The sequence below is a fragment of the Manis javanica genome, chromosome 8, assembly GCF_040802235.1.
Source record: "Manis javanica isolate MJ-LG chromosome 8, MJ_LKY, whole genome shotgun sequence".
Taxonomy (NCBI): domain Eukaryota; kingdom Metazoa; phylum Chordata; class Mammalia; order Pholidota; family Manidae; genus Manis; species Manis javanica.
The window spans coordinates 97,849,709-97,873,749 of record NC_133163.1 but is presented as its reverse complement, the minus strand read 5'-3'; the positions used below and the strand labels follow the sequence as shown (position 1 = coordinate 97,873,749).

At 39.8% G+C, this 24,041-nt stretch overlaps 2 long non-coding RNA genes across 4 annotated transcripts; both read right to left on the bottom strand.

The window, feature by feature from the left end:
- Positions 1-274: 274 nt before the first annotated feature.
- On the bottom strand, positions 275-8,593 carry LOC108402347 (uncharacterized). The gene is made up of 4 exons (XR_001854407.3): positions 8,500-8,593; positions 7,497-7,551; positions 6,101-6,321; positions 275-479 (listed from the first exon to the last, which is right to left on the bottom strand). It is a non-coding gene; the product is annotated as an uncharacterized lncRNA (long non-coding RNA).
- Positions 8,594-14,789: 6,196 nt separating this feature from the next.
- LOC140842992 (uncharacterized) lies at positions 14,790-23,681 on the bottom strand. 3 transcript variants are annotated; one of them, XR_001854408.3, is made up of 4 exons: positions 23,572-23,681; positions 22,761-22,922; positions 22,054-22,308; positions 14,790-16,013 (listed from the first exon to the last, which is right to left on the bottom strand). It is a non-coding gene; the product is annotated as an uncharacterized lncRNA (long non-coding RNA). The 3 variants fall into 3 exon arrangements; XR_001854406.3 differs by lacking the exon at positions 14,790-16,013 and having other exon boundaries at positions 17,376-22,328; positions 23,572-23,680; XR_001854405.3 differs by lacking the exon at positions 14,790-16,013 and having other exon boundaries at positions 17,376-22,308; positions 23,572-23,679.
- Positions 23,682-24,041: the final 360 nt, after the last annotated feature.

The following is a 24,041-nucleotide window of genomic DNA, read 5'->3' as shown; positions in this document are numbered from 1 at the left end:
ATAGCCAGTTGAAGGTGTATTCAATAATTGACTTTAGTAAAAATGTTTCATAATAGTAACCAAGAGAGGAATTTGGCTGGCTGTGGCTTTTTTCCTGTGAAAACCACATTTTGCCTGAATGAACAGCAGCTGAAACTGTAATGAATCTAAGGCTTTAGCAGAAGCCAAAAGCTGACACAATCCATTTGTAGTTAAATGACCTAACCCCTGGTCAATAGCAGGCAACATGAAGCCATAGCTAAACAAACCACATATACGGGTATCATACCTGGAGAGGTTTATGGTCATTTGCAATGAGATAGCCATCTCTTCGAATGGTACATCTCCAACAGTCTATGCATCAAAGGCCTGTGCATTTCTATCCTGGTCATTTGGTATCAGAGAGCGTGGCCATGTCTTGCAGAGTTATGAACATCTGTAGTCCTCTCCATTTTAGGTCAGTACACATCATCTGCTTCCCAAAAGGATTCTTGTTGTCCCTGTAGATCAGCAGTGTTGTCATCACTGAGAGCCTTGTGGGAAATACAGTCTTGAACCCCACCCTAGACCTCTTGCAATCAGAATGTGCATTTAAACAAGATTCCCAGGGGCTTCAAATGCACTTTAGCATGTGAGAACCATTGCTTTACATGGTCTGTCACATTTTCCTTCGGGCTCTGTATTTAAACTCTCTACCAATGCAAAAGCTTCTGAATGGACCCTCCAGTCACCACTCCGAATCCCACTTGATCTACATCTTTAGACAGCCTCCGAGTGTGTTTCTAAGGCACAACTCAGATGGTACAGGAACTGCACTTCCAGTCTCCCAAAGGCTGCCTGTGGCACTCAGAATGAAGTCCTAACTTACTCAGCCCTTCCTGGTTTACTTCTTCTCTACAATTCCAGTGGTGCCTTTTAACATTCCCACAAATGTGAGAGTGACACAAGCAGGCGTAAGGATGGCTGCTCTAAATTTGAAGGTCAAGAGCAGTTCTGGAGTAGGTGATGGCTGAGCTGAAATCCAATGACAAGAGCCTGCTATGCTAGGAACAAGCCTCTTTGTTTTCGCACAATTCATTTCTTGCACCTGGAGGAATGTGGTCACCTTACTCCACTCCCTGCCTCAATTTTATTTTCATTCTCTCAGATTCCACTGAAATACATTCTTTCATGGACAGTCTTTTCTGAGCAGCCCTGGTTCATTTTGGGGTTAATTCTTTTTCTGGGTTTACACGCCCCCTGTAAGTCAGACTGAAATAACACTGTCCAGGTTTCATTCTCTGGAAGCAGATACTGATGCAGAGTTTAGAGCATGATATATTTACTCAGGGTAAATATTTGTGAATGGAAAATGGAGGACTGGGTAGAGGAAGATATCAAGCTGTGATGCATATCAGATAACTCCTTGGCCAAGAAGAGGGGAATTTGGGGGAAGAGCTTGCCCATTAGAGTGTCAGGAATTGGGCCAAAATGGCTGGGATTTTATAACCTTGTCTGACTCAGTGACTACATGTGGGTGCCCCAGGAAGCATGTGCCATTGGTCAAGGCAGCCTTTTGCGTTGAGGCTGACTATGGAGGAGCTGACTGCTGGGAGCTGTCTGGGACCCCATTGCCTCCAGCTGGGCTACAGGGCTTTTCTGACGGGGAATCAAGGTGCTGCCTCGCCATGTCTGCTTTAGGCACTCAGCACAGCATGTTGTTTTCTCTCTCTCAGATTTTGAGCTCCTTGATGGGGAGCAAAACTATTATTTCTCCCCCCATCCACACCTAATTTTTTAACACATAATACAGCACAGAGCATGATATATAACAGGTATTAAATATGACCATGTTTCCTTAATGACTACCTTGCTTTTTGAGCACTGCCTTTCTTGAGACCTACCCTGACACTCTCTATGTATGGGTGGGGGGAGGGAATGTACATAATTTCTAAGCTTTCTAGACATCTTCAGCTATTCCTTACACTATTTTTTCCCTCCATTAATGCGTCTGCCTTTTACAAACACATAATGTGTTGCATTAATGTGTTTTCAGCTTTTTTTTGTAAAGCTGTAGATATCCTTGCCAGTAATCAAGCCAAGAGAAGCTAAGCTATAAGGCACATTTGAACTTGGTAGTCAGGCTATGGATAATTTTGTTTCATCATGTTAAATTAAGAATAATGAGAGGGGGAAATTAGTAAAACAGACCAAAATATGGCTATGGACTTGACCTCCAAGCTGACACCAGCATCTGGAAAGGATAGCCCTGTGCCAACTTGATAGCCGCTATTACCTCACCACAGCTCTTTGAGCTAGTGGTGAACATTTTGTCTAAGGTAAGTTAATAGGTCCACTCCTGGGTATCTTGAATTTGTGTCCTGAGAAATTGATTTAAAGCAGGGTCTTTCAGGCCATTTATGGGGAAGGACCATATGTTTTCCTTAATTTCCAAAGTGTTATGGTCCAATATTGTAAAATACAGTAGATGTGAATTACCAAAAACTTGAACTGAAAAAGAGATATGCAAATTATAAGACCCAAATTTTTATTATTAAATTCAGCAGACACAAAATTACTTCCAATAAATATAAATAAAACAAACATAACCTGTTGTAAAAATAACAAAATTATAAAAGTTGCAATAATTGTCATTGGGTATATATATAGGCAATTAATATAGAGAGTCATGGTTATGTCTACAACTTCTAGTTGTTCCATAATTGTAGCTAAACAAAAAGTTATGGCTTAATAGTAATTAATGAACACCTGGTTTGAAAACCCATGTATATCAATATTTAAAGTTTTTGATGTAACCAGTGAGCTTACTTCTTGCTTGTTAACTAATCTAATCTAGGTTATATGGATGACAACACTATTTACAGAAGATACCATGTACTTAAAATGCTTCCATGTTTTCATTTAATTGCTTAGAGTAGAGAAATCAACCTTACAAAAAGTAGGCTGATAGAAATGGAAGGAGATGTTTTAAAGCAATTTCCGCAAGTTCAAGATGCTTTTATCCAAGATAAAGTTGATGATAATGTGTTTACAAAATATACCTTCAATTTGATTCAGTAGCCAGTTCCAAAAGCTTAAACCTATTAGATTACAATTAAATTTAAATTTTCTTTTGATGAGTGAAATGAATTCTGGATTTTATATATTTTTGGGGTTAGAGATGACAAAATAATCTTAAACTATCACAAGTTTTATCATAGTCCAGCTGTGTATGATTTGTGGCTCTGCAACTCACTGCCTGAGTTTAGTGTGCCCACACTGGTCTCTGTCCAAAGGGTTCCACTTGAATGGTGAGGCAAGACCAAACTGCTATGAAAGTTTCTAAACATTTATTCTCAATTTATGTACTTTTCTTTTCCTCTTACAGAGTGGTAAGAATCTTTTTTGCAGATTTGTCTGTAGACACAATTTTATTAAGAGCCCAGAGTTATGTCATGGAGGAAATATGGACTGAAGTCATGCAGATTTGGGGCCAAGCAAAATCTCATGCAAGCTGAAGGTCTGGAGAAGGAGAGAAGCTTCTCTGTCTGCAAAGAGAAGTCAAAGTCCGTGGGGTCTGTTGAGAGACAGACAAGTAGCTTCAATTCTTGCCTTTCAGTTTTTTGTCCCTGGGAGAGGCTGCAGTCAATGAAATTGTCTGCTTTGCCTAGCCAATTCTGAGTGGAATTCTGTTTTGTGCAAAAAACCCCAAAGGATCCCAGGCTATGATATTAGATGACATTAATATGCCCCCTCAAGAAAGCAAATTGAGAGTGAATGTCTACACCTCTTCCATCCATAGCTGACTGCCCAGGTCCACTTACAAGTGGATTTCCTCAAGAGCACAAGGGTCAAAGTACTGTTAGCCTGAAAATGTATTTGGGTCTGTTTCTTTTTTATAATACTACCTGGGGATTGTGATACTCTAAGTCCTTGTGTACACTTACACATGGGAATATCCTGATTCATTCTGAAGGCTTGGTGAGAGAAGCAAAAAACAGTAAAGTAGAAAGGTAACAAGAGCAGAAAAATAATGATATTCCTCAAATCATGTTACAGGGCTTGTGAGAGCTTGCTGTATGTTACATAAGAGAGGGATTTCCATGCCAGGAGCTCTGGCCAAGCCTGATGTCATTGAATAACAAGCATGACCAATGGCTATTTCAAAAAAGGATGATGAAAATGTGACTGCTGGTATTAGCTGGCATTTACCCAGTGAGGGTCAGCCCGAGTCCACCTGGAATTGTCTGCATCAGAGAAATTGGGCTATTGTTTGGCATATTTACTCTACTGATACAGTTTTTATAGACTTTCTGTTCCTGGTGTTTTTGTTCACTGATATACTTCTATTCACCTTCACATATGTGCGTGTTTGGTGTTTGCTGATGAGCCTTTAAGATGATGTTTATATATTCTGGTTTTGCACAGATGTGTCTAGGGATTTAAAACACAGCAATTTCATTATGCCTCTTCTAATGAGTAGGTATTTATTGACTAGATTAATTAACACATTATATATTCTTAGGCACAAATATCTTCATTGTCAATGATTTAGTAATTTCATGGGAAACATTGGAGTCATTCATCTGGGTACATCATTACCCTTCTGGAACACAAAAATGATTTGATACTATTATCCCTGGAAAGCCACATTAAATTAGAGCACATACATAAAAAGACTTAGGGGGAAATCATGGATAGTTCATTTCTGTGTAACTCCTAAGCTCTCAGCTGCATGAGTGAAAGCTAATGATATTGGCTTACTCACAGCTTTCACCTCTGACAGTAACAGAACATTCCAGTAAGTCTGTACTTTAGGAGGTGAATAGAAAACAGAAACCATTAGGACCATAATTATGGGAATCAGCAAAAGAGAGTCCAGCTGGACTTAAACAACAGCTTTCAACTCATCTCTGGTTTAATTCCCATTTGAATTCATTACACATCAAATAGAGTCTCCACATCTCATAAAATTCTCAAATTTTTCCCTTGGAGAACAGGAAACAATATCATTTCTGACCTGTTGACTGACAGATATCCACCATAGGCTGATCATAGTCATTAAAAACAATATGTGTGTTTTTCTTTATGTCATCACTTTTTTGAACCCCAAATGTTCATCGCTAGTTCTGAGACTAGAAGGTTAAATTGCTGATATAGCAGAAGTTATCTAGCTTCTCTGAAAATTATTCTTCATAACCTCAGGTTTGACTCTTTGAGGTAAACCTCAGGCGTGGATGTTTTTAGTGCACGCTGCCTTTGAGAAGCAAGCTGTTAAAGCTGTTGCTCACGAAACACCACTCAGATTGCTTACACCACTCCCCCACTTCAGTTGTTGCCAGTAGGCAGGTTTTGATGTGTCAGTTCACAAAGCTTTCAGGAAGTTGCTGTCACTTGTCATTTTTGTCACTGAGAAGTTACTGGATATGCTTAGCATCTTCTGCCTTTTGTGGTGTAGGGTGTGAGCTTTGCATCAGCTGGCATGATACAAGTGGGCAAACTGTCTAAGCGATTCAAGAAATTAAAAATATACATTTATATGACTCAGATATGCCTTATCCATGGGCTCCCATTCTTCTGGTCCCATCCTAGATTGGAGCCTTATATCTTCTCTTTCTGCCTCTTCTTTTAGTCTCAATGTACATTGAAGCACAGGCACAGTGGCACAGCATCCAAGAGAAAGGTGATTTCTGCTCGAAGATGTAGTAAGCATTTTTTTAAATCTCATTAGTGAATGTATTACCCTGATACACTGATTCTTCCCTTGTTAACAGAGCCCTTAGACATTAGCCCACTACAAACACAGAATACTAACAAGAATTCTTTTATCCATCTACTCATTAACAGGCATTTTGGAGTTCCTACTATGTGCCTAGGGTACAAAGATCTAGCTAAGACAATTTCAGAGATTCAGATCCGAGGCAAATTATGTTACCTTTTTTGTTCCAATTGTTCCCCTCTTCTCCCCAGTATTTTTATTTAGCAATGTTAGGCTAAAATTAATGTCTACTTGAAATGTAAAAAGAGTAGCACAAAAATAATCTACAGACCTCAGAGCAAATGTGAGAGTGGGGAGAGGGACCCTGACCAGGGGGAAGTGAGGAAGTTCAGCACATATGTGTGGAGTCTCAGGTTGACTTACAAGCAAGTGCAGTTCCGCGTAGTGGAGAATAGAGGCCATTCTTGTCCGAAGGTTCAAAAGGGTCCGAGTGGAAACTAGAGGTCAGGCGGGCACTGGAGACGTGGGGCTGGCTGATAATGCTGTCTCCTCTTGTTTCCTCTGCCTCTGGTTCCTGTCTTCTCACAGCGGCACCACTCACTCCAACATCTGCAGTCTCCATCTTGGTCCAGTTTTGTGCAGTCCTGATGGAGATTGAAAGTATGTCCACAGCTGTACCCTCTTTCGGAGCTACACACCCAGATTTATGTCTCCATTGCAGACCTGGCCCAGCCGCACCTGCAGAGCTCCTGACTTTGCTCTTTACCCACTAATCAGATCCGGACTGATTGGTGACTGTGGAGTGATGTCTGGAATTGGATTCCTCCAAATCACACTTACATCTTGCCCAGCTCCCTGTCCTTCTAGGACTAGAGTCCTACTTGCTCCAGGTCCCTGGATGTGGGGATTTATGGCTCTGTTTTAATCTTGATCTTTTCTCCTCCACAGGACTGGAAGTTTTACCCTGACCCCAGCCCAGTTGCTGGGATTTTACTTCCCAGAAAGAGCTTTGCAGGGTGACCATCTATCTGCATCCCAGTGCTCTGCTGTCTGGATTTTGGGCCAGTATCCATTGCTGGCCTGATTTAGAGCCCCAGTTGGAAGCCAACTGTCATTTGAATCAAAGCTGAGACTGACGCTAGTTTAACACTGGTTAAAAGAGCTTGGCACTCTTCTCTACTGATTCTTCCTGGTCCAGGAGGCAGCTTCTACAGCCCCACCATTTTCCCCACCACTCATTCTATTCATCTTTGGTTATCTTGCTTCTTGGAGAACCATCATGCCTCGTCTTTAATACAACTTAGTCAATTGTCAAGACCTGTTGTGTGCATAGAACAATGCTGGTGAATAATCTCAACTAGAAAGGGGATGTTGAGGTCTGATTTTCTATGTAATAATAACAGCAGACAACACTGGTATAATATAATACTTTAGATATATACTCATTCAGTCCTCATGACAGTGCTATTGAGCACTTCTGTAATCTCCATTTTATAAAGAAGGAAACCAGGTCACAGAAAGGCTAATCAACTTGCTCAAGGTCACACAGCTAGTGAGCAGTATGGCTGAGATTGAAACCCGGATATCATGACTCTTGAGCCCATATTCGTCACCAACATGCTCTGCTCCCTCTCTGAAGCAGGAGGCCACTGTAGGTTCCCAAAAAGCAGTTGTCAACTTTCAGGGTATTTTTGGAACTATTTATATAAAACATTTCTGTTAGAATTGCTGATAATTGAAGCTAATTTAGGCTTCCACTCAGACAACACACATGCATGTACCCTCACATACACACAGTATAACACAGAGAAGTACTTACCTCTGAGTGTGCACATGATTAATTTCAGCAAGAGTTTTGGAGTGAAAATCAAACACTATAAAATATATAAAGGGATTATCACAGGTCTGATGCATCATAAACATTTGAAAACATGTTATTTGTTGTTACTATTAATAATACATCACATGTTAGTATTATGATTAATATGCAGTCTCCCCATACAACTTACTATAGTAGTAGAGGAGTTTACTATAAAAAGATACGGGAAAAATATACAATGCTTTTCCTCTACTCTGTTCCCTTGCCATTGGAAATCCCTCTAAAATGCCTCATGTGACAATTTCTCTATATGTAAGATGGACGCTAACATTTTGTCTCTTTCAACATCACAATAAAGTTGGGAGGTAAAACAAAATAATTCACAAACTAAAGCCATTGAAATGGCTATTTTAATGAAATACTGGGAGCGTTCCTTAAAAGTCAGATTTTATTTCATACTATTTCCTAATGCTTTCCCTAGAAATGCACCATTTTAAAGGAGCTTTTATTAACAAGAAATAGCATGTGCAAGAAAGAACTTGAAATTGTTTTCAAATCCATAAGAATGGGAACTTCTTTCCCTGTCTCATCTACATATCTATCCAGGGCCAGCTACGCAGTGGACTTACACAGTCCTGCACGGTCTCACACCTAGAAGGTCTCTGCTTGCTTTGCTGCCACTGTTTGGAAATTCTTAAGAATTTATCAACAAGGCACTCTGAATTTTCACTTTTCACTAGGGCCTACAAACTATGTAACACCTATCTTTAGTCTGGAATGTGGGTTTCCTCAATCAATGGGGAGTTCTTTCACTTGGGGAGCAGCTTTTCCACAAGACCTAGTAATTCTGCATGGGAGGCTTGAGCTAAACTTCAAGCAGGAAAATTTATAGCACCTTTCCAATAAACTTTATCTTCTTTACTATTACCATATTAGACAGTGACTTAATGAAAAACTGAGGTTCATTTTGCAGAAAAAAGTGAGCAGTGCCAGAAATATGTACCTCAGTCCTCGAGGAGGGAGTCGCACTGCAAATGCCCCATCTCTGGGATCTGGGAGCTGAGAAGCATGTTCCGCGTCCAGTTGCCCATGCTTGCTGCTGCCTGTAAGATGGAAGATGGTGGCCATGAGGACTGCAGCTCTCTGTGTCCCTTGACCCTTGTCCCCGTGTCCCTTGTCCTGAGCAGGGGCTGCACACCCTCTTCCGGCTGACTGCCATATCAAGCATAGCTGTTCTGGTTTCACTGCCAGTTGTTTCTTGCAACAACTTTATTGTGATATAATTCACCTACTATAAAATTCAAAGGTACAAGTTGGTGTTTTTTTAGTATATTCACAGAGTTGTGTAATCATCACCACAGTCAATTTTTCAACACTCCTGAAAGAAATCCCATACTCATTAGCAGTCATTCTCCATCGTCCCCTACCCTGACTCAGCCCCTGGCAACTACTGATCTACTTTCTGTCTATATGGATTTGTGTATTCTAAATAATTCATATAAATGCAGTCATACAATATTGGTCCTTTTGTGTCTGGCTTAGTGCAATGTTTTTAAGGTTCACCCATTTCATAGCATATATCAAAAGTTCATTCTCTTTATGGCTAAATAACATTCCATTGTATGAATACACCCATTTAATTTATCCATTCATCATTTGATGGACGTTGGATTACTTTCATTTTGAGCCTATTACTAAGAATGCCACTATAAACATTAATGCGTGAGGTTTTGTGTGGATCTATGTTTTCATTTTTCTTGGGTATATACCTAGGAGTGGAATTTTGGGTCATATGGTAAAGCTAGTCACTTGTCTACATATCTACGAAAAGAAGACCCACCATCAGTATCACTAAAACCAAAGTAGACATTGAATATGAAAACCCCTAAGGCTCCAGATTAGACCGTAGTGAAATCTTTTATATTTAGATTTAAAACTTGGGAGTCAGATTTGCTAGAAGAGCCATAGCATAAATGGCTTTATAATTAAGTAAGCAAAACCCAGAAAAGGCAACATCCCTCTCCTCTAGTCAGAGTAGATAATCCAGGATTTTGGCTCTACCTCTACCAAAAATTGCATTTGGCATCTGTTCAGAATCACACTGTCTCTTGAGGCACTCTGGGAGGTCTGGTCTAGGAGACAGTTATAGAAAAATATGCCCCAAATTAACTGTGTCCCTGTGTATATACCTAGGGCAGGTTTGGGATGGAGACTTTTGGGAAGTACTGTGGCCTAAATGTGGCCTAATTAATATGTTGAAACCTAGTCCAAGGCAATGGTCTGAGGAGGAGGCCTTTGGGAGGCCACTAGATCACCAAGGCAGAGCCCTCCTGTACCGGAGCAGTGCTCTAGTAAGAGGCTCCAGGTTGCAGCTTGCCCTTCCTCCACCAGGTGAGGCCGTGAAGAAGTCTGTGACCAGGAGATGGGGGTCCCTTCACCCCACCCTGCTGCTCCCTGATCTGGGACTTTCAGCATCTGGAACTGTGAGAATAAATGTCTGTTTGCTTATAAGCCACGCAGTCTGTGGTATTTTGTTATAGCAGCCTGAACAGACTAAGATAGGAGAGGGGAATCCATTTGAGGGAAGAAGTCATAGAAGAATAATATGAAACTGCTATGGCAGCGTGGCCAGACTTTGAAATGCAATGAATTCCTTGAATATCTTTGTTAAATGCATATTCTGATTCAGTAGGTCTTAGGAAGAGCCTTAGTAGGTCCTCGGAAGATGCTGCATTTCTAACAAGTTCCTAGGTGAAGCCAGAGCTGCTTGTCTGTTGACTCACACATTGAGTAACAAGGCATTTCTGGGGCCCTGGGGAAGCAGTAGGATATGCTAAGTCACATGGTTCTCAGACTCTGGACCCCAATTGGTTGCCCCAGATTTGACTCCTGTGCAGCTTTCTAGGTAAAACAGTTAGGGCCAAATATCCTACACCTCATAATAAGTGGAGGGGAGAAAGGGGATCATGTGAGCACCATGAGCCCAGTTCTCATCTTGTAGAATCAGCAAATCTCATCTGGTCTTTCAATTCAATTAAGCTCTACAAGCTTAAGTGCCAACCTATTTGAAAGTGAGGCAAAAAAAAGACCAAGATTAGACCAGAACCTTGAAAACAAAATTCAAAATTGTACCGTGTTCTCTTGAGAAATATTAAAAGGGGATGATCTAATTTAAAAGCCAGAGGAAAAAATATTAAAATGGCTACTTTCCCAACAGTCTCCTAGACACGACCCAGTGGCCTTCAGGATCTTTGTTCTCACTCCTCACAGCCCAGTTTCTCTTGGTCTTGCCCACAGAGACTTTGCTCTCGCCACTCTGCCCTCTGGGTAGCTGGGTGGGCACAGCCTCTCAGACTCTAAAGTGCACAAAGTCACCGGGATCTTGTTAAAACAAGTTCTGACGCAGGAGTCAGGAGCAGCCTGAGAATCTGTATTTCTCACAGGTGTGTCAGTGATGCCAGTGTGTGCCACACTCAGAGGAACAAGGGTGTAGATTTTCTTAGCTTCTCTGCTTCTCCATTTTCTCCTCCTCCTTCAAATTACTAGGTCATAAGTGTTGATCGACTAGACCATATGATGATTTCTGATTCTCAGTTTTATCATCTATAACAGTGATGACAAGGAAGGCTACTTTTCCAAGGTTGGGTTGAAAAGTAAATTCACTAGTAGTAGACGGAAGATTTAGTACAGTGCCTGACACACAGTAGATGCTAAATAAATATTAGTTTACTTAATTTCCACCTTCCTAGATTCCTAATGGAGTTCTAGGCAGGTAATCTTCACAAGTAGAAGGAATAAACCAGCACTAATAATTGATTATCAAATGTCTGCAAAACAGATTTAAAAAATGAGCTACTTATTAACACTGAAGCATGAACTATACAACAAATTGCTGTGAAATTACAACATTGTGTAAATCATGTTGTCTTAGAAACTATATGAATTGGGGGTGACATCCTTTTGAGTCCAGGGCATCTAAAATGAAATCAGGATTTCAGAGAAATCCAAAGGCAAAGGGCCTCACCTATTTTTATTCCCCATAAAAGATTAAGCTACCAAAGACCTTATAAGGTAAGAGAAGTTAGATGTCACCCACACAGCTCCTGGCCTCTGCCTGAAGGTGGGCTCTCCAGTTATCTGAATGATTCTGAGCCACGGCTGACTTGGCTCTGGTGGGTGGACCGATGACAAACAGGGTGCCTGGCTCTGTGGCAGGGCATCTGCAGGCCTGGAGAACGCTTCCCAAACGAAGGGATGTTCTGACCCCCGCTTTATGCTTCCTCGAGGCAGCGAACTGTGAGACCTTGGTGACACCCAATCGTGAGTCTAATTTCATCAGGGATGCTGATATCAAGATTCTTGTATTATCTAATGGGACACAGAATGTCAAACAAATGTGATTTCCTAACAAAGAGGGACTTTAAACAAGAAAGTTGCAGACATTACACATTCTCATTCCTCATTGCACTCTGCCGTTCATCTTCTGGGAAAAAGGCATACAGATCATGGTGTAACTTGCTTAGAACAATAGACACTTGTCACAGTCTATTAATTCCATCTGCTTCTGACGGGAAGGAAAAATGGTTACATGGTGAAGTCAGAGGGTGTCAGGCACAGACGAGGATTTTCCTGAGGGTTTCCCACAGGCCTGGAGTTAACTGGAAGCATGACGTAAAGAAGAGAACCAGAGCCATTCTTGTCCTCTGGGTTATCCAGGTTCAGTTCCATCACTGTTTCTGTGATTTGAACCCACTCTTTTATTTAAAAAAATTTTTTTTCAGTAGAGAGCTGGGTTTAGAGCTGCAGTATTAATATGGATTATGAAAGCAGAGAGGAAAGCAGGGAGGGATCTTTGCTTCATGGTGAAATGATATTGTGTTCTGTGTAGTGTAGGATCTCCACCTGATTTGTCCTACCCATTATCAAGCTGTTCCTAAACCAGACAGAAGGACAATGCCTAAATACTCTTAGGCTTCTTGATAATTCCTAGATTGCTCTGTGTATTTTTTTAATGATTAAAAGAATTCATATAATTTGGGAGTATCATTTAGATAACTTTATTCTTAATTGGTTCATCCCAGGAAGTAGCCCTGCTGGGATCCCAGACCCCTGACTGTTCAAAAAAGGGCTCATGTGATCTTGGTAAGCAATTTAAACATTCTAGGCCTTTATCCACAAGAGACAGATTCATCTCTATTGGTGTTATCCAGTGTGTATTGTGTGGAATGAGTCTTTGGCAAAAATAGGAAGCATTGATCAAATTCGTATGGACAATGCTGAGTTAAGGTTAGTTTCCTTTGTTCTAGGCCTTCTCAGAGTCTTTTATATGCTTACACACCTGGGATGCTCCAAAAAGAAGCTAGAATGTGCTGTTTTCTGAAAAAGCTTGATCACAGAACCCCTCTCTGTTGACCCGCTCCCCATTTTGGTAGCATCTTCTGGGACCTGCATGAAATTGAACACATTTTGAGAAATGATGGTCCAAATAATGTCTGAATTTTAGTAATTAATAGTTATTTTGAAAGGATATTGGATTCTAATTAAGTTGCCAACCGAGAGAACATTTTCAGCAACTTCTCTTGTGCATTAAGAAATGCTGTTCCCATCAGCTTTTTCATTGACATAATATGAATTTGACATCAGTCGTAAAAGCATGAATGAATCTAATACCTTCACATATTCAGGCTCTTGGGACTACTCTATTAGTTCATTGATCAGAGTAATGTTTATATGCTTTAAACATTAGCTCCAAATAGACTTGAACCAATGTTTTAAGCTGTTTTAAGAACAATCAGATTGATTTTATGGCCAAGCTGATTGTTCGAAACTTCTTTTGAAAGCAGTCTGGGAAGAATTGACTTCATTCTGGTTGATTCAAGAGGCATATACAGAGTATGCTAAAATGCATTATAAACCACCATCTTGGTAGGTTACAGAGGTGCAGAGCGTCCACTGAGGATAATCTCCAGCGAAAGAAATTGTGAGTTATCAATGATCTTTAGAACTTGGGTATTCATCCTCAGAGGAGATATCACTGTCTGTGCAGAAAGAATTCCTAGTCACAAACATGCTATTCCAATAATCCAAGCAGTGATGACTAACCATCTATTCATTTTAATTTCTTGGGTAATTGGTTCCATCTATTAGCAGTCAGCCACATATTTAAGAGATTTCTCTTCATGAAAATTTTTTCTCTTGGGCATGGTGGTCAGCTAAACCAGTAGCCAGTAAGCATAGTGGATTTTGCCAGCATCTCATTATTAGTGATTTCAGACCCTCCAGGGATTGGCCCTAAAACCTTCCACAAACAAGATCTACCCAGTGACTCCTACTATTTTCTGACAAAAGGAATCCCAGGATGGTGTACATTTTGTAATTAGTTTTCTTTTATTGTACAGCACAGATTTATATCATTTATTTTGCTATATTCATAATGCCTCAGAACATTGCAGATATCAGTTTAAGATGCCATTTCAGAAGGACTAGAGGTGAAGCTATTTTACAGTTTGCCATAAAACAGGGCCTTTCTGAGATGAAAGCAGGATATTGATTTTTATGTGCCTTTTACATTTCAAACTTGGATTTAGTTAGACTACAAAATATTTACATTTTTCATAACCAACAAGTTCTTATTTCAACAGATTGAATGTAAAGAGACTTCAATTCTTCCGTTAAAATGGTCCAAACCCTGGCTTTCTTCTTACCACCCACTGCTATCTAATAATCTACATTTTGGAAAAACAATTAGATGTGGTCCATTTAGAATCTGAGGCTAACATGTGTTATCATGATATCATGGAGAAGAATGATTTAAGTTATATTATTCCTTAAGGGATATCAAAAATCTGCTCTAAACTGACAAAAGCATCCTTTTGTAGTTCTCTGATGCTGAAATCACACCACGTTCATTCGAAAGGTGTCTGGTTCACGCAAAATTCACTTTATGGACTCAAATACCTATCACCTGAGATCACCCTCTACAACTGCAAAATGTGGTCAAGGGAGAAAAAGAGGATCAATTCATTGTCTACAAGATCAGAGTAAGGGAATAAAATATTTTATTTCATCCTTAAAGGTTGAACTTTCATTTCAATGAATTTAACAAGCTATAAGAAACTGTTTTTGTTTAAAAGTGAAAAAAGCCTAATTATGAAGGATTTCAAACTCAGAAAATAATGCAATTGTAACTATGTTTGAATTATCAAGAGGAAAATTAACATTTTTCTATATTTCTTCTGATAGGCCTTTTTAAAAGAAATAGTACCTTATAGATCCAAGTGTTCCCTGTTTGTCCTCCTTCTTCCCTCTACAACGGCAACCTCTACTTGGACTTTGATGTGCATTTACTGAAATGCACATTTTGAAGTTTTACTATGTATGTATAATATGTCCCCAAGCAATATCTACTTGTATTTTCTTACTTATCTAAATGTTAGACTAGTCTACACCTTTTTTAAACAACTTTATTGAGACATAATTCATGTAACATCAATTTGAAGTGTACAATGTAAAGGTTTTCAGTATATTCACAGATATTTGCAACCATCACCACAGTCAATTGTAGAACATGTTAATCACCTCAAAAAGAAACCTTGGCCCTTCAGCTATCACCCTCCATTCTTCCATCTTCCATCTATCCTCCCCTGTCCCAGTGACAAGCAACCACTAACTCGGTTTCTGTCTCTATAGATTTGCCTACTCATTTCATATGAGTGGAACCATATACTCTGAGGTCTTTGGTAACTGTCTACTTCACTTAGCAGAATGTTTTCAAGGTTTGTTCACGTTGTAATAGTCCATTGTATGGACATACCACAATTTGCTCATCCATTCCTTAGTTGAGGGGCATATGGGTTGTTTCCACCTCTTGGCTATTATGAATAATGTTGCTACAGACATCCATGAACATGTTGTTTTGTGGACAGATGTTCTTGTTTCTTTTGGGCATAGTCCTGGTTTTGACACACAGATCTGGTTCCTTGCAACTGCCATTTGGTGTTGTATTAAGAAGCCTTTCTTTCTCGCTTCTCCTGGATGATTGGGTGTTTGTTCTTTCTGGCTTCTGCTCACAGCCCTGCAGTGATGGCCCTAAATGTGCTTCCTTACGCACACAGGAACTTCCCAAGAGGGGACTCCATGGGTAGAGGGTGAGTCCTTCAGGAACCTTCCTAGTTATTGCCAAGCTGGTTTCAAACATTGCTGCAAACATGTTCACATTTACCAGGAAGATAGAAACATCCTGATTTCTCCACATTTCCCCAAACTCGGCGTTATGTCCCAACTTTTTTGCCAATATGTAATGAGTGTGAATTGACATTTCATTAGTTTACTTCAATATGTATTTCTCTAGTTATTAGTGAAATTAAGCACATTCTGATATTTAGTGCTCATTCCCATTTGCTCTGCCAGACACCATATTCCCACATGCCTTTTCAGAGTTTTTGTCTGTTCTCTGTTGGGTTATATAGTTCTTTTCTTATTCACTTGTAAAAGCCCTTTTAGATATTAACGTGATGTCTGTTAAAAAGAGATTGCAAGTATTATCTTCTGGTCTAAAAGCATTTTCCCAACTTTCAAATTTTTATTTTTCCTGTCTTATTGAGACATAATCGACATATAACGTTGGGTAAGTTTAAGGTGTACTAAGTGATCATTTGATACATTTAAATTTTGCAAAAGAATCACCACAATAGGATTAGTTGACACATTTATCATTTCTATTTTTGTGTGGTGAGAACATTTAAGATCTACTCTAAGCAACTTTCAAGTATATAATATAGTATTGTTAACTATAATTTCCATGCTGCACATAAGAATCCCAGAAATTACTCATCTTATAACTGGAAGCAAATACCCTTTGACCAACATCTCCCTATTTCCCTCACCCCATGGCTGCTGGCAACCACCGTTTTACTTTGTATTTTTGAATTAATCTTTTTTAGGTTGTACATATAAGTGACATACTGTATTTGTCTTTGTCTGACATATTTCAGTTAGCATAATGCCCTCCAGGCCCATCCATATTGTTATCAATGTTTTTCCACTTTTAAAATGCTTTTTATCACTCCTTGGTTTGAACTTTTGATAATAAATTTATCAGTATTTTCCTTCCTAACATATATACATGAGTTGAAAATATATCTTTATTTAAAAATTCTTAACTATCACATTCTTGTGTTAGTCTTCCGTATTTTTTCTGAAATGCTACGTTTTGCTTTTTTCACATTTATGTCTGTAATTCATTTGGAGTTAAGGGTGTGTGTTTTCATAGAATGAGTTAAAAATCTCATTTCACTTTTTTCAATAAAGTTATCTATGTGATATCTAGTTATTTAAGCATCCTTTATTAAACATGCTATTTTTTTCTCATTGTCTTGAAATGCTGCTTTTATCATATATCAATACTGTGTGTGTGTGTTTAGGGAGGTGAGAGGCAGGAAGGGAGGGGGAGAGGGAATAGAAGATGAAAGGGAAGCTACAGATTATTTTATTTCTGGACTCTCTATTCTGCTCTGTTTGTCTGTCACTGTACTAATACCACTTTATTTACATTAGCTTTATAGAAAGTCTTGTTATCTGCAAAGGTGAATCGTTTCTCTTTCCCCTCCTCTTTCTTCTTCATCTTCAAAATGATATAGACTATCCATGATCCTTGCTACTCCATATATATTTTAGAATCATATCACAATTGTTAATGCATACTCACTAAGTTCCAGAAAAAGCTTGCTGGTATTTTGCTTGTATTGAATTTAGATTAATTTGGAGGAAATTAACTTTGGATTGCACTAAGATATGTATACAACCTAAAATTTAAAGAGCAACCACTGAAAAACAGAAATGGAATATGTAATTTCCAAAGCAGCACAAAGACAAAAGAAAATAAAGAAAACACATTTTAGTAAATTGACATCTTTACAGTCATATACCATCTTTTTTACACATTACTGTTTTCTATTTTACTAGCACCCTTGTATTATAGATCCTGCAAATTATCATTAAAATGTGGTTAAGGAGGAAAAAGAGGCAAAGAAAAAATGGGGTACATTAGAAGAACAAATACAAAAGAAGCAGTTAATTATGTCAGTAATCAAAATTATTGTAAATGAACTAAACTAACCAGTTCAGAGATAGGGACTCTCAGACTGGAAATTTAAAAGTCCCATTATGAACTGTTTACAACTGATATGTTCTAAATGATATGAAAAATTAAAAAGTAATGGGATGATATAAAAAAAATACTGGTCCAGTTGCTAACTGTGGTGGTAGTTGTGAGAATGCACCTGTCAGCTCTCCAACAGTAGGGAGCACAGTCGGCCAGGGGCCCCAGGAGCTGAGCATTAGATCCAGGCTTCCCATGGGCTGGTCTGCGCCGTGGGCTCCACGTGGCAGGCCGGCCAGTTCCTGGGAGACAGGGGACCCCGCTGACAGGTAATTGACTTGAGGACGCTCTAAGGACCTTGTAGAAATATTTTTAGGTTGGACTGCAATCTAAGATGCTTCCACCCGACCTTCCTCCCTCCTTCCTCTTTCTTTTACTTGGGCGTCAGGCTTGCATTGCGTTCTGAAGGCCCTCTCAGCTTCTCCCAGTTCCTTCTACATTTTCTCTGACAAAAATTAATTTCTTGCGTGTTTAACACCACCTTGGAGGACCTGGACTTGTACACTCTACCCAATCCCCACCAAAAAAAGCAAACATTAAAAACCTCAAAGAAAGAAAGCCAGACCTGTTATGGCCACATTGATATTAGCGAAAGACTGCAAGGCACGAAGTATTACTGAGACTAAAGAAGATCATAATTTAATCATAAAAGGAAGTATTTACCAGGACTATATTCACCAGGAGTAATATATATGTTATATATATTTCTAATTTATAATTCTGGCATGGCACCGAAATACATGCAAGGAAACTGACAGAGGTACAAAGAGAAAATGACAAATATACAACCATATTGTTTTCTTTTCAAATATGCCTGGGCTTTCACTTAGTGCCTAGTGTTTTCTTAGGGTACACACACACACACACTCATGCACACATGCACACATGCACATACATATATCTTTAGTAGTTTTTAACATTTTCAGTTACAGTCTCTTCCATATTCTTGTCCTGTCATTCTAGGTTCTAGGGCTTTAATCCTGATTTATCTGCTGACTCTTGCACGTGGTAGATTGACTCCTTGTGTATTTACAATGATTTTCATTGGAGGCACACATTTAACACATTCTCTCCTCCTCCCAGGAATCTCTGTGGCTCGGACTATGAGAACCAAGAGAATTCACATTTGCTTCTGCCGAGTATTTCAGAGGTAACATTACCTTTGAGACCATATGCCATTAATTTCTTGGTATGGGAGTTTCTGGAAGTGGGCTGTGTGAATTTGTATATTCAGACAACACAAAGTACAGGAAAGGTGACCAACAGTCCTAGCTTACCTAGGTCTTAGGGGGTTCCCAGGATCCAGGCCTTTTATACTTGAAAAAGAGACAGTCCCAGGAAACTACGGCAATGATCACCCTAGATATAGGCCTGTTTTCAATTTTCCTCCCCCAGGGAAGAATTGTTTACACACCCAAATCTCAGGCAAAGACAGACAAGCTTATATATCATGCCCCTGACAAGAATAATATTTCAAGTTCCACCCTTCCAATGAGGCCACTACCCTTGGAAGGTCTCAGCTTTACTCCATAGTCTAATTCCTACTCCCCTCTTACTTGGTTCAAAGGCCCAGTCTCCTGTGTCAGCACAGAATATTAGGGTGCCTCTACCCCAGCCCCACTCTGGCATGTCTGCTCCTGTTTGAGTTCCACCTTTATTTCAGGTAACTTGGGTGTTCCTTTTACTTGTGAGCTCATTGTGCACTTAAGCATTTTATTTTATCGTATTTTTGTGCCATTTTCTAAGTCTTTAAACCTGGAGGATGGTCATATTATCTTCATCTACCATCTCACTAAGACCAGAACTCCTCCCACAACAAGTTTTAACCAACCTGCCTGGCCCTGCAGCAACATAGCCTATAAAGTCCATAAAGTACAGCAAGTTCTAAATGATTCAAGTGAATGGGTTTGCCAAGCAACAGACTTTGGGTAATTTATATGTAGTAGTGAGCATTCTCCATAGAAACAGACCAATAGGATAGATATAGTACAGATACGGATATAGATATAGATATAGATATAGATAGATATAGATATAGATATAGATATAGATATATAGATATAGATACAGATACAGATACAGATATAGATATAGATATAGATATAGATATAGATATAGATATAGATATAGATATAGATATAGATATAGAAGAGATTTATTTAGGAATTGGCTCACACAGTTATGGAGGCCAGGAATTCCCACAATCTGTTGTGTGCAAGCTGGAGAACAGGAAAGCCAGTGGTATAATTCATTCCTTATCAAAAGGCCTGAGAGTCAGGGCAATGATGGTGTGAGTCCCAGTCAGAGTCTGAAGGCCCAAGAACCCATCAGAGAACCAGAGAAGATCAAAGTTGCAACTCAAGTAAAGAAAGCAAATTGCCCTTTCTTCTACCTTTTTGCTCTATTTAGCCCCTCAACAGACTGGATGATGTCTGCTGGCTTTGGTGAGGATTATCTTCCTTACTCAGTCTACTGATTCAAATGCTAATCTCTTCCAGAAACAACCCCCCACACATGCCCAGACATAACATTTTACCTGCTCTGGGCATCCCTTAGTACAGTCAAGTTGACACATAAATGAACCATCACATTCACCATTTCTAGAAATTATTTCTAAAACAATACCATGCAGTAGAAAATATAATTATTGTATAGTGAAACAGACACAAGAAATTCTTCATGGCCTTGGTACTCAAGAAAAACCATCCAGACAGTTCCACATAGGATATATAAACTATGGTATTTTTTTATTTGAAACTCTGATATTGATCAGCGTTCCAATTCCAGGTGTATTTGTCTCCCATCACTATGAGAACAGGCTGTGGGCTGTGTCAACACTGTGTCCTGTCCTGAAATGTTTGTCCAGCAAAAGACCACTTAGAGGAAAAGGATGTGAAGTCTGTGAACCTCAATGACGTAGGAGAATCCCTCCTCTGAGCCAGATTCACAACATACCAGTTGAGAATATCTTGGAGGCTCCCATCCATACAGTAACCAGAGTTACTCAGTGGAAAAGGAGCATATGGCTTTTGTAGAAACTTTGAAGGGAAACAAATCTGGAAAATAAAATAATCTCACCAAAATAATGTCTGTGTGAAAAAAAAACTCTAGAAATGAGGAATATGTGTGTGTTTTTGTTCTAGTCTTGATCATTCTACATATTCTTACATCTGAAATTTTGAGCACTGGAATGAGAGAAGGTGAGTAAGAAAGCATTTCTAACTTTTATCCCCCTCTTACTTTTATTATTTCATGGAGTGCTTGATAAATAGCACTCAGGAAGCTATTGGCTTTTGAAGCTGAGCCAGGTATGCTGGTTACACACCCAACAGCTATTTACTGTTCTTTGTTCACAAATCCCTGATTTCACTCAGATTTCTATGTCCTCCCACTCTGCTCCCCCAATCCTGATTCATCAATGTCAATCACTGTAATCCCGTTTTCCCAGCCAGTAATGGGGGATAGGTTGGCAATGTGACCCAGCCAATGAGAATCAAGAGGAGATCTGATGGGATACAGATATAGATATAGATATAGATGAGAGTTTTCTAGCACAGGAATCCTTCTTAAAAAAAGACGAATGATAATCAACAGCCCTTTCAAGTGACTGGACATTGTTGTGTGCCTATAATGTTTGTAGTTTTGGAAGTCATCTTGCAAGTTTGAGGAGGAGCTGATTGAGGAAAAGGACAATATGCTGAAATGTATTGGCACAGTGGAACGAGGAATGAACCAAGGTCATATTGTTCTTGAGTTGCTTTATCGAGCCAGCCTAGAGCCAACCTATGCTAGCACTTCTTGTTATATATAAGATCATAACTGTTCTTACTGTTTAAGCCAAATGAAGTAGGATTTCCTATGATTTACAACCCAAGTCATCCTAACGCATGACTACAGTGGCCATCTTGAGAGGTTTTAGCTCCACCACCACTCCACCAGCCCTTGTAATATTTGGAGGACAGGGGCAGGAAGGATTTGTGAGATCTTCTAACTTCCCAGACAGCTTGGTAGAGGGAGGGATGATAAACATGAAATAGAGAGGCTGTAGGGTGTGACATCAGGGCTATTTCTAGAATTCTATCTGAGGCACAAAAACTCCATTACCCATTTCTACAGAACCTTCTAACTCTGCTGGGGGTGCCCACTAGCTGATCATTCAGTATTCAGGCTGCTGTGGTTTAATTAGTAATGGGGCCCTTGCCTGCATCAAAAGTACAAAATTCTCCATTTTTTTCTTTTCTCCCTAGGTACAAACACTGCCCAAGATGCTCTACACTGCAGGGAGGAAGGAGGGATGCAGGAAAATCTGTTTATTTGGCACTTTCACCCCGTGGCAATATTGGAGTCCAAAGAGGTTGAGCTGCTTGTTTTGCAGTTTAAAAGGGGTGGGATACTTACTCTAAATTTTTCGGAGTGAATACAGCAGTTCTAAGCAGCTGATGACTGCCAAATAAAGAACCTGATCTTTCGTTTTGTTTTGTTGGCTTGTTTGTTATTTTCTCTTAAAAGTGGAAACAGCTGGTGGCCAAGGATCTCAGACTTCCAGCTGTGAAGCTGTCAGGGACCCACTGAGGTAGGTCTTCGGGGCTGGGCTGAATTCCAGTGCAGCAGGGGAGACGTCTGCATGAGAATGAAGGAGCGGCTCCAGAATTTCTGTCCACAAAGACCATGTTCTGGAAGTTGGTGACAACATAGAGAAATACCCCAAGGGCAACAGATTCCCACCCTTCCTTCCGGCTACTCCCTCCAACCCATCTGGTAAGAACCACGGAAGGCCAGTTGCAAATTGGATCTTGATGTGCCCCATTGTCACCACTTTGCTACGTCTACTTTTACAGACCTGGAGACGTGTCTTAATTTTTGGTGGTGGGGGTGGGGGTAGAGGGTGGAGGAAGTGGGGGAGGAATATTCTAGGATCCAGCAGTAGGTTTCAGATTGTGCCCAGGAATTATATAGAGAGATTCCAAATATACAGTGTTCCCTGACCACCGCTGCAGACACTGACCTTCGGCTGGTATTCGCGTCTGCAGCCTGGCTGCTGAGTCTGAGGCTTGAGAGGTCCCTGGACTAGAGTAAGGTGGGTAGAAGGGAGGCTAGCTTCTTACCTGTTATTATTTTCCTTGGATGATCATTGAGATGGATTCTGATGGGGAGGAAAGTGTAATAAAGGGTCTCCAATCCTTTGTCTGTTTTCATCTTTCTTTTGTGTCTGCATTCATCAACTGCCCTGTGCTTTAGTCACAACTTGCTGGAGTCCAACAAAATAACTTAGGATTTAGAAATCAAACAAAAAAGATAATCACCCAGATATCAGATTTAAATCTGCACTGACTAAAATTGCTTTGTTAGAGAAATAAAAGTGTTAAGAAGCTTTTCTTCTAAGGCTACTAAAGAGTTTTAGCTGGCACACACAGGTTTGGGGCTGTTCCCACTGAGTGATGGAAAACCCACCTCACATGTGGAAACAGGTTACATTTACTTTGACTTCAAAGCTCTTACAATCATTCAGAAAACAGGGAGCAGTTCCTAACTCTGATTCGGAAGAGTTGATGCTTTCTTTCTTAATGCTTTTGGTTGGATCCCAAACACTACCCCCACATCAGGAAAATGAGAAGACAAATGTGACGTGGGAGCCCAGTGTAGGCAAAAATTATAATACACGTCACACTGTCATTTTACAAAGTGACTTTTTAAAATAGAAAATAAATAAATAAACTCAGAAAAACTCCACAGAGACACGTTAATGCCTCAACCTGGAACAATAAAGCTCCGCTGAAACACTTGCCATTAGCCACCATCTGCTGTCAGCAACTGGGGGGTAATCTTTACGTCCTCTTGACAGATTTGCTTCATTTCTTAGCCGCTTGTTGAAGCAAAGACACTGTGGACAAAACATTGAGGGGTAAGGATCCTTACCTGACTGAGGGATCAGGGCAACTGCTTTTCAGACCTCTGAATTTGGTGACCACTATTCCATAATCTGTTCAGGGTTTTCAAGACTGCATATTGAGTTGGAAAAATCTGCTAACTGTATCTCTTCCCACAGTCATAATGCTCTGTTCCTGTCAGCATTTTCTACACAAATCAGAGAGGTAAGGGGGGTTCACTGCCCTTGACATATTTTGGGATTTAGGAGAATAAGCGAATGTCTTTCCTACTGTGCTCTGATAAAGGAGGAAATCTGTGTGCCACAACAAGATCCTCTTGATCAGAATTCTGCCAGGGCACCTGCATTTCTCTCCTATTTGAATGTGTATTTTTAAACTATTGAGTAAATAAATATTCTTGTTCATACCAAAAGTAAACTTATTTCTCTTTCTAGTGCTGCAGGTTAAGAAGTCTTAAAAAAACATAAACAAGAGAAATGGCTGAGTCATGTGCTCCCC